Here is a 10,868-nt window from a genome sequence, read left to right as displayed (position 1 = left end):
ACCAAGTCGGCTGTATTATTATTATTATTAACATCAATCTGCACAGAGAACTAAATGATCCTGCAGTGTGTCTGTGTTTCTTTCTTTTTTAGTTGCTATGATTCCTAGGATTTCTCTATCTGCCATGAGCTTGTATGTGTTTCTCTCTTGTTATATACTACTGTACCATCTATGAAACTGTATCACTGAAATTTCCCCCATTGTGGGACTATTAAAGGAATATCTTATCTTATCTTATCTTTTATAGATAGGTTCCTAGGAGCCCTGACAGTGTTCTACACTATGTTTTATAGATAGGTTCCTAGGAGCCCTGACAGTGTTCTACACTATGTTTTATAGATAGGTTCCTAGGAGCCCTGACAGTGTTCTACACTATGTTTTATAGATAGGTTCCTAGGAGCCCTGACAGTGTTCTACACTATGTTTTATAGATAGGTTCCTAGCAGCCCTGACAGTGTTCTACACTATGTTTTATAGATAGGTTCCTAGGAATCCTGACAGTGTTCTACACTATGTTTTATAGATATGTTCCTAGGAGCCCAGACAGTATTCTACACTATGTGTTATAGATAGGTTCCTAAGAGCCTTAGGAGTGTTATACACTATGTTTTATAGATAGGTTCCTAGGAGCCCTGACAGTGTTCTACACTATGTTTTATAGATAGGTTCCTAGGAGCCCTGACAGTATTCTACACTATGTTTTATAGATAGGTTCCTAGGAGTCCTGACAGTGTTTTACACTATGTTTTATAGATAGGTTCCTAGGAGCCCTCACAGTGTCATATACTATGTTTTATAGATAGATTCTTAGGGGCCCTGACAGTTTTCTACACTATGTTTTATAGATAGGTTCCTAGGAGCCCTGACAGTGTTCTACACTATGTTTTATAGATAGGTTCCTAGGAGCCCTGACAGTGTTCTACACTATGTTTTATAGATAGGTTCCTAGCAGCCCTGACAGTGTTCTACACTATGTTTTATAGATAGGTTCCTAGGAATCCTGACAGTGTTCTACACTATGTTTTATAGATATGTTCCTAGGAGCCCAGACAGTATTCTACACTATGTGTTATAGATAGGTTCCTAAGAGCCTTAGGAGTGTTATACACTATGTTTTATAGATAGGTTCCTAGGAGCCCTGACAGTGTTCTACACTATGTTTTATAGATAGGTTCCTAGCAGCCCTGACAGTGTTCTACACTATGTTTTATAGATAGGTTCCTAGGAATCCTGACAGTGTTCTACACTATGTTTTATAGATATGTTCCTAGGAGCCCAGACAGTATTCTACACTATGTGTTATAGATAGGTTCCTAAGAGCCTTAGGAGTGTTATACACTATGTTTTATAGATAGGTTCCTAGGAGCCCTGACAGTGTTCTACACTATGTTTTATAGATAGGTTCCTAGGAGCCCAGACAGTATTCTACACTATGTGTTATAGATAGGTTCCTAAGAGCCTTAGGAGTGTTATACACTATGTTTTATAGATAGGTTCCTAGGAGCCCTGACAGTGTTATACACTATGTTTTATAGATAGCTTCCTAGGAGCCCTGACAGTGTTCTACACTATGTTTTATAGATAGGTTCCTAGGAGCCCTGACAGTGTTCTACACTATGTTTTATAGATATGTTCCTAGGAGCCCTGACAGTGTCATACACTATGTATTATAGATAGGTTCCTAGGAGCCCTGACAGTGTTCTACACTATGTTTTATAGATAGGTTCCTAGGAGCCCTGACAGTGTCATACACTATGTTTTATAGATAGGTTCCTAGGAGCCCTGACAGTGTTCTACACTATGCTTTATAGATATGTTCCTAGGAGCCCAGGCAGTATTCTACACTATGTGTTATAGATAGGTTCCTAAGAGCCTTAGGAGTGTTATACACTATGTGTTATAGATAGGTTCCTAGGAGCCCTGACAGTGTTCTACACTATGTTTTATAGATAGCTTCCTAGGAGCCCTGACAGTGTTCTACACTATGTTTTATAGATAGGTTCCTAGCAGCCCTGACAGTGTTCTACACTATGTTTTATAGATAGGTTCCTAGGAATCCTGACAGTGTTCTACACTATGTTTTATAGATAGGTTCCTAGGAGCCCTGACAGTGTTCTACACTATGTTTTATAGATAGGTTCCTAGGAGCCCTGACAGTGTTCTACACTATGTTTTATAGATAGGTTCCTAGGAGCCCTGACAGTGTTCTACACTATGTTTTATAGATAGGTTCCTAGGAGCCCTGACAGTATTCTACACTATGTTTTATAGATAGGTTCCTAGGAGTCCTGACAGTGTTCTACACTATGTTTTATAGATATGTTCCTAGGAGCCCAGACAGTATTCTACACTATGTGTTATAGATAGGTTCCTAAGAGCCTTAGGTGTGTTATACACTATGTTTTATAGATAGGTTCCTAGGAGCCCTGACAGTGCTCCACACTATGTTTTATAGATAGGTTCCTAGGAGCCCTGACAGTGTTCTACACTATGTTTTATAGATAGCTTCCTAGGAGCCCTGACAGTGTTATACACTATGTTTTATAGATAGGTTCCTAGGAGCCCTGACAGTGTTCTACACTATGTTTTATAGATAGGTTCCTAGGAGCCCTGACAGTGTTCTACACTATGTTTTATAGATAGGTTCCTAGGAGCCCAGACAGTATTCTACACTATGTGTTATAGATAGGTTCCTAAGAGCCTTAGGAGTGTTATACACTATGATTTATAGATAGCTTCCTAGGAGCCCTGACAGTGTTTTACAGTATGTGTTATAGATAGCTTCCTAGGAGCCCTTAGCCAACTCTGGTGAAGGTGTTTGGGGTTGTTTTCAGTACTGGATTTAAATAGCTGGTTCGACATCAATATGCTTAGTGGAAAAATAACCTCCCATCGAACCAACGTTACTACTACAGGAAACAATTCTTAGTACACGAAATTCCTGCAAACACCATTGGATGACTGAAGAATGTCAACATGCAGCACACCCATGGACATCCCAATATGAGCCAAAACTACAAAAACTTGCTGAAACTGAGCAGAGGAAATAAACTCTTTCTATCAGTAACAATGAATGTTGAAAGGAATAAATGCAACTCACAATTAACTAAAACTATAACGATACCTAAATATTCTAAACAATTAACAAGCAAAATGATTGTATCAACCACCAAAGAGAAACCGCACAACGATCAAACAACTGGGACCAAACAGGAGAACCAGCCGGCCTGATGGAAAGAAAATGGTCCATATAATGAGCAATAGCCCTACACATAACATCCATGGACAGCACTCACTCAAGGAAAGAAGAGAACATGTCCAAGTAACAAAAGTGATAGAGTGGCCATTGACTCTAATGTAAACCATATGACGAACGATTTCTTCTGTTATGTTGTCAGAATAATATGCAAATAATATTATATACTGAAGATACATTGTATGTCCAGCAGGTGGCGCTGTTCTGTTTTATAGATAGGTTCCTAGGAGCCCTGACAGTGTTCTACACTATGTTTTAAAGATAGGTTCCTAGGAGCTTTGACAGTGTTTTACACTATGTTTTATAGATAGGTCTACGCTATGTTTTATAAATAGGTTCCTAGGAGCCCTGACATTGTCTTACACTATGTTTTATAGATAGGTTCCTAGGAGCCCTCACAGTGTCATATACTATGTTTTATAGATAGGTTCCTAGGAGCCCGGACAGTGTTATACACTATGTTTTATAGATAGGTTCCTAGCAGCCCTGACAGTGTTCTACACTATGTTTTATAGATAGGTTCCTAGCAGCCCTGACAGTGTTATACACTATGTTTTATAGATAGATTCCTAGGAGCCCTGACAGTGTTATACACAATGTTTTATAGATAGGTTCCTAGGAGCCCTGACAGTGTTATACACTATGTTTTATAGATAGGTTCCTAGGAGCCCTGACAGTGTTATACACTATGTTTTATAGATAGGTTCCTAGGAGCCCTGACAGTGTTCTTCACTATGTTTTATAGATATAATCCTAGGAACCCTAAGAGTGTTCTACACTGTGTTTTATAGATAGGTTCCTAGCAGCCCTGACAGTGTTATACACTATGTTTTATAGATAGGTTCCTAGGAGCCCTGACAGTGTTCTACACTATGTTTTATAGATAGGTTCCTAGGAGTCCTGACAGTGTTCTACGCTATGTTTTATAAATAGGTTCCTAGGAGCCCTGACAGTGTCTTACACTATGTTTTATAGATAGGTTCCTAGGAGCCCTCACAGTGTCATATACTATGTTTTATAGATAGGTAATTAGGAGCCCTGACAGTGTTCTACACTATGTTTTATAGATAGGTTCCTAGCAGCCCTGACAGTGTTCTACACTATGTTTTATAGATAGCTTCCTAGGAGCCCTGACAGTGTCATACACTATGTTTTATAGTAGGTTCCTAGGAGCCCTGACAGTGTTATACACTATGTTTTATAGATAGGTTCCTAGGAGCCCTGACAGTGTCATACACTATGTGTTATAGATAGGTTCCTAGGAGCCCTGACAGTGTCATACACTATGTTTTATAGATAGGTTCCTAGGAGCCCTGACAGTGTTCTACACTATGTATTATAGATAGGTTCCTAGGAGCCCTGACAGTGTTCTACACTATGTTTATAGATAGGTTCCTAGGAGCCCTGACAGTGTTTTACACTATGTTTTATAGATAGGTTCCTAGGAGCCCTGACAGTGTCATACACTATGTATTATAGATAGGTTCCTAGGAGCCCTGACAGTGTCATACACTATGTTTTATAGATAGGTTCCTAGGAGCCCTCACAGTGTCATATACTATGTTTTATAGATAGGTTCCTAGGAGCCCGGACAGTGTTATACACTATGTTTTATAGATAGGTTCTTAGGGGCCCTGACAGTTTTCTACACTATGTTTTATAGATAGGTTCCTAGGAGCCCTGACAGTATTCTGCACTATGTTTTATAGATAGGTTCCTAGGAGCCCTGACAGTGTTCTACAGTATGTTTTATAAATAGGTTCCTAGGAGTCCTGACAGTGTTATACACTATGTTTTATAGATAGGTTCCTAGCAGCCCTGACAGTGTTCTACACTATGTTTTATAGATAGGTTCCTAGCAGCCCTGACAGTGTTCTACACTATGTTTTATAGATAGGTTCCTAGGAGCCCTGACAGTGTTATACACTATGTTTTATAGATAGGTTCCTAGGAGCCCTGACAGTGTTCTTCACTATGTTTTATAGATATAATCCTAGGAACCCTAAGAGTGTTCTACACTGTGTTTTATAGATAGGTTCCTAGCAGCCCTGACAGTGTTATACGCTATGTTTTATAGATAGGTTCCTAGGAGCCCTGACAGTGTTATACACTATGTTTTAGAGATAGGTTCCTAGGAGTCCTGACAGTGTTCTACACTATTTGTTATAGATAGGTTCCTAAGAGCCTTAGGAGTGTTATACACTATGTTTTATAGATAGGTTCCTAGGAGCCCTGACAGTGTTCTACACTATGTTTTATAGATAGCTTCCTAGGAGCCCTGACAGTGTTCTACACTATGTTTTATAGATAGGTTCCTAGCAGCCCTGACAGTGTTCTACACTATGTTTTATAGATAGGTTCCTAGGAATCCTGACAGTGTTCTACACTATGTTTTATAGATAGGTTCCTAGGAGCCCTGACAGTGTTCTACACTATGTTTTATAGATAGGTTCCTAGGAGCCCTGACAGTGTTCTACACTATGTTTTATAGATAGGTTCCTAGGAGCCCTGACAGTATTCTACACTATGTTTTATAGATAGGTTCCTAGGAGTCCTGACAGTGTTCTACACTATGTTTTATAGATATGTTCCTAGGAGCCCAGACAGTATTCTACACTATGTGTTATAGATAGGTTCCTAAGAGCCTTAGGAGTGTTATACACTATGTTTTATAGATAGGTTCCTAGGAGCCCTGACAGTGCTCCACACTATGTTTTATAGATAGGTTCCTAGGAGCCCTGACAGTGTTCTACACTATGTTTTATAGATAGCTTCCTAGGAGCCCTGACAGTGTTCTACACTATGTTTTATAGATAGGTTCCTAGGAGCCCTGACAGTGTTCTACACTATGTTTTATAGATAGGTTCCTAGGAGCGCTGACAGTGTTCTACACTATGTTTTATAGATAGGTTCCTAGGAGCCCAGACAGTATTCTACACTATGTGTTATAGATAGGTTCCTAAGAGCCTTAGGAGTGTTATACACTATGTTTTATAGATAGGTTCCTAGGAGCCCAGACAGTATTCTACACTATGTGTTATAGATAGGTTCCTAAGAGCCTTAGGAGTGTTATACACTATGATTTATAGATAGCTTCCTAGGAGCCCTGACAGTGTTTTACAGTATGTGTTATAGATAGCTTCCTAGGAGCCCTTAGCCAACTCTGGTGAAGGTGTTTGGGGTTGTTTTCAGTACTGGATTTAAATAGCTGGTTCGACATCAATATGCTTAGTGGAAAAATAACCTCCCATCGAACCAACGTTACTACTACAGGAAACAATTCTTAGTACACGAAATTCCTGCAAACACCATTGGATGACTGAAGAATGTCAACATGCAGCACACCCATGGCCATCCCAATATGAGCCAAAACTACAAAAACTTGCTGAAACTGAGCAGAGGAAATAAACTCTTTCTATCAGTAACAATGGAAAGGAACAAATGCAACTCACAATTAACTAAAACTATAACGATACCTAAATATTCTAAACAATTAACAAGCAAAATGATTGTATCAACCACCAAAGAGAAACCGCACAACGATCAAACAACTGGGACCAAACAGGAGAACCTGCCGGACCGATGGAAAGAAAATGGTCCATATAATGAGCAATAGCCCTACACATAACATCCATGGACAGCACTCACTCAAGGAAAGAAGAGAACATGTCCAAGTAACAAATGTGATAGAGTGGCCATTGACTCTAATGTAAACCACATGACAAACGATTTCTTCTGTTATGTTGTCAGAATAATATGCAAATAATATTATATACTGAAGATACATTGTATGTCCAGCAGGTGGCGCTGTTCTGTTTTATAGATAGGTTCCTAGGAGCCCTGACAGTGTTCTACACTATGTTTTAAAGATAGGTTCCTAGGAGCTCTGACAGTGTTTTACACTATGTTTTATAGATAGGTTCCTAGGAGCCCTCACAGTGTCATATACTATGTTTTATAGATAGGTTCCTAGGAGCCCGGACAGTGTTATACACTATGTTTTATAGATAGGTTCCTAGCAGCCCTGACAGTGTTCTACACTATGTTTTATAGATAGGTTCCTAGGAGTCCTGACAGTGTTATACACTATGTTTTATAGATAGGTTCCTAGCAGCCCTGACAGTGTTCTACACTATGTTTTATAGATAGGTTCCTAGCAGCCCTGACAGTGTTCTACACTATGTTTTATAGATAGGTTCCTAGGAGCCCTGACAGTGTTATACACTATGTTTTATAGATAGGTTCCTAGGAGCCCTGACAGTGTTATACACTATGTTTTATAAATATAATCCTAGGAACCCTAAGAGTGTTCTACACTGTGTTTTATAGATAGGTTCCTAGCAGCCCTGAGTGTTATACACTATGTTTTATAGATAGGTTCCTAGGAGCCCTGACAGTGTTCTACACTTTGTTTTATAGATAGGTTCCTAGGAGTCCTGACAGTGTTCTACGCTATGTTTTATAAATAGGTTCCTAGGAGCCCTGACAGTGATATACACTATGTTTTATAGATAGGTTCCTAGCAGCCCTGACAGTGTTCTACACTATGTTTTATAGATAGCTTCCTAGGAGCCATGACAGTGTCATACACTATGTTTTATAGATAGTTTCCTAGGAGCCCTGACAGTGTTATACACTATGTTTTATAGATAGGTTCCTAGGAGCCCTGACAGTGTCATACACTATGTATTATAGATAGGTTCCTAGGAGCCCTGACAGTGTCATACACTATGTTTTATAGATAGGTTCCTAGGAGCCCTGACAGTGTTCTACACTATGTATTATAGATAGGTTCCTAGGAGCCCTGACAGTGTTCTACACTATGTTTATAGATAGGTTCCTAGGAGCCCTGACAGTGTTCTACACTATGTTTTATAGATAGGTTCCTAGGAGCCCTGACAGTGTCATACACTATGTATTATAGATAGGTTCCTAGGAGCCCTGACAGTGTCATACACTATGTTTTATAGATAGGTTCCTAGGAGCCCTCACAGTGTCATATACTATGTTTTATAGATAGGTTCCTAGGAGCCCGGACAGTGTTATACACTATGTTTTATAGATAGGTTCTTAGGGGCCCTGACAGTTTTCTACACTATGTTTTATAGATAGGTTCCTAGGAGCCCTGACAGTATTCTGCACTATGTTTTATAGATAGGTTCCTAGGAGCCCTGACAGTGTTCTACACTATGTTTTATAAATAGGTTCCTAGGAGTCCTGACAGTGTTATACACTATGTTTTATAGATAGGTTCCTAGCAGCCCTGACAGTGTTCTACACTGTTTTATAGATAGGTTCGTAGGAGCCCTGACAGTGTTATACACTATGTTTTATAGATAGGTTCCTAGGAGCCCTGACAGTGTTCTTCACTATGTTTTATAGATATAATCCTAGGAACCCTAAGAGTGTTCTACACTGTGTTTTATAGATAGGTTCCTAGCAGCCCTGACAGTGTTCTACACTATGTTTTATAGATAGGTTCCTAGGAGCCCTGACAGTGTTCTACACTATGTTTTATAGATAGGTTCCTAGGAGTCCTGACAGTGTTCTACGCTATGTTTTATAAATAGGTTCCTAGGAGCCCTGACAGTGTCATACACTATGTTTTATAGATAGGTTCCTAGGAGCCCTCACAGTGTCATATACTATGTTTTATAGATAGGTACCTAGGAGCCCTGACACTGTTCTACACTATGTTTTATAGATAGGTTCCTAGCAGCCCTGACAGTGTTCTACATTATGTTTTATAGATAGCTTCCTAGGAGCCCTGACAGTGTCATACACTATGTTTTATAGATAGGTTCCTAGGAGCCCTGACAGTGTCATACACTATGTATTATAGATAGGTTCCTAGGAGCCCTGACAGTGTCATACACTATGTGTTATAGATAGGTTCCTAGGAGCCCTGACAGTGTTATACACTATGTTTTATAGATAGGTTCCTAGGAGCCCTGACAGTGTCATACACTATGTATTATAGATAGGTTCCTAGGAGCCCTGACAGTGTCATACACTATGTTTTATAAATAGGTTCCTAGGAGTCCTGACAGTGTCATACACTATGTTTTATAGATAGGTTCCTAGGAGCCCTGACAGTGTTCTACACTATGTTTTATAGATAGCTTCCTAGGAGCCCTGACAGTAATCTACACTATGTTTTATAGATAGCTTTCTAGCAGCCCTGACAGTGTCATACACTATGTTTTATAGATAGGTTCCTAGGAGTCCTGACAGTGTTCTACACTATGTTTTATAGATAGGTTCCTAGGAGCCGTAAGAGTGTTCTACACTATGTTTTATAGATAGCTTCCTAGGAGCCCTTAGCCAACTCTGGTGAAGGTGTTTGGGGTTGTTTTCAGTACTGGATTTAAATAGCTGGTTCAACATCAATATGCTTAGTGGAAAAATAACCTCCCATCGAACCAACGTTACTACTACAGGAAACAATTCTTAGTACACAAGATTCCCGCAAACACCATTGGATGACTGAAGAATTTCAACATGCAGCACACCCATGGCCATCCCAATATGAGCCAAAACTACAAAAACTTGCTGAAACTGAGCAGAGGAAATAAACTCTTTCTATCAGTAACAATGGAAAGGAACAAATGCAACTCACAATTAACTAAAACTATAATGACACCTAAATATTCTAAACAATTAACAAGCAAAATAATTGTATCAACCACCAAAGAGAGACCGCACAACGATCAAACAACTGGGACCAAACAGGAGAACCTGCCGGACCGATGGAAAGAAATTGGTCCATATAATGAGCAATAGCCCTACACATAACATCCATGGACAGCACTCACTCAAGGAAAGAAGAGAACATGTCCAAGTAACAAAAGTGATAGAGTGGCCATTGACTCTAATGTAAACCACATGACAAACGATTTCTTCTGTTATGTTGTCAGAATAATATGCAAATAATATTATATACTGAAGGTACACTGTATGTCCAGCAGGTGGCGCTGCTTTCCCACAATCCAACAAGATAGTGGTATGAACTGTACAACAATGACCGAGGGCCCACCACCATATATTGCACTCTCTGCCTTCATTCATAAAAATAATTTTTGGTCAATGTTTCTAAAACATTTTTTCCCATTTTTAAACTACAGTATGTTTAGATGCTCTTATAACTTCCAATCCATAATACATGGTCTGACTTTGCTATGCCATGGTTTATTTCTGTTGGGGTCAGATGGAGTCATAGCAGGGCCACAGAGTCTTCTAGGGGGGCCACATTCTGGATCTGAACCTCTTCCAAGCTTCTATGAAGTTGTAATACAGCAGTGTGCATAGGGCCTAAAGACATAAAATAATCCAGCTGTCCAGTAGATGGCAGTACTCTGCTGCTTTATAATCTCTGCTAACTTGGAAATAATCTATATTCTAGACTGGTATCCAGTATACACAGAGAAGAAGTAGATGAAGGGTGTACTGTAGATATAGGCAACATGAGTATATATACACAGCAGTATTTCTATCTATGTAACTGTCTATATCTATCTATCTATCTATCTATCTATCTATCTATCTATCTCCTATCTATCTATCTATCTATCTATCTATCTATCTATCTATCTATCTATCTATCTCCTAAAAG

The sequence above is a fragment of the Leptodactylus fuscus genome, chromosome 7 (assembly GCF_031893055.1).
Source record: "Leptodactylus fuscus isolate aLepFus1 chromosome 7, aLepFus1.hap2, whole genome shotgun sequence".
Lineage (NCBI taxonomy): Eukaryota > Metazoa > Chordata > Amphibia > Anura > Leptodactylidae > Leptodactylus > Leptodactylus fuscus.
Note: the sequence above shows the minus strand (reverse complement) of the source record.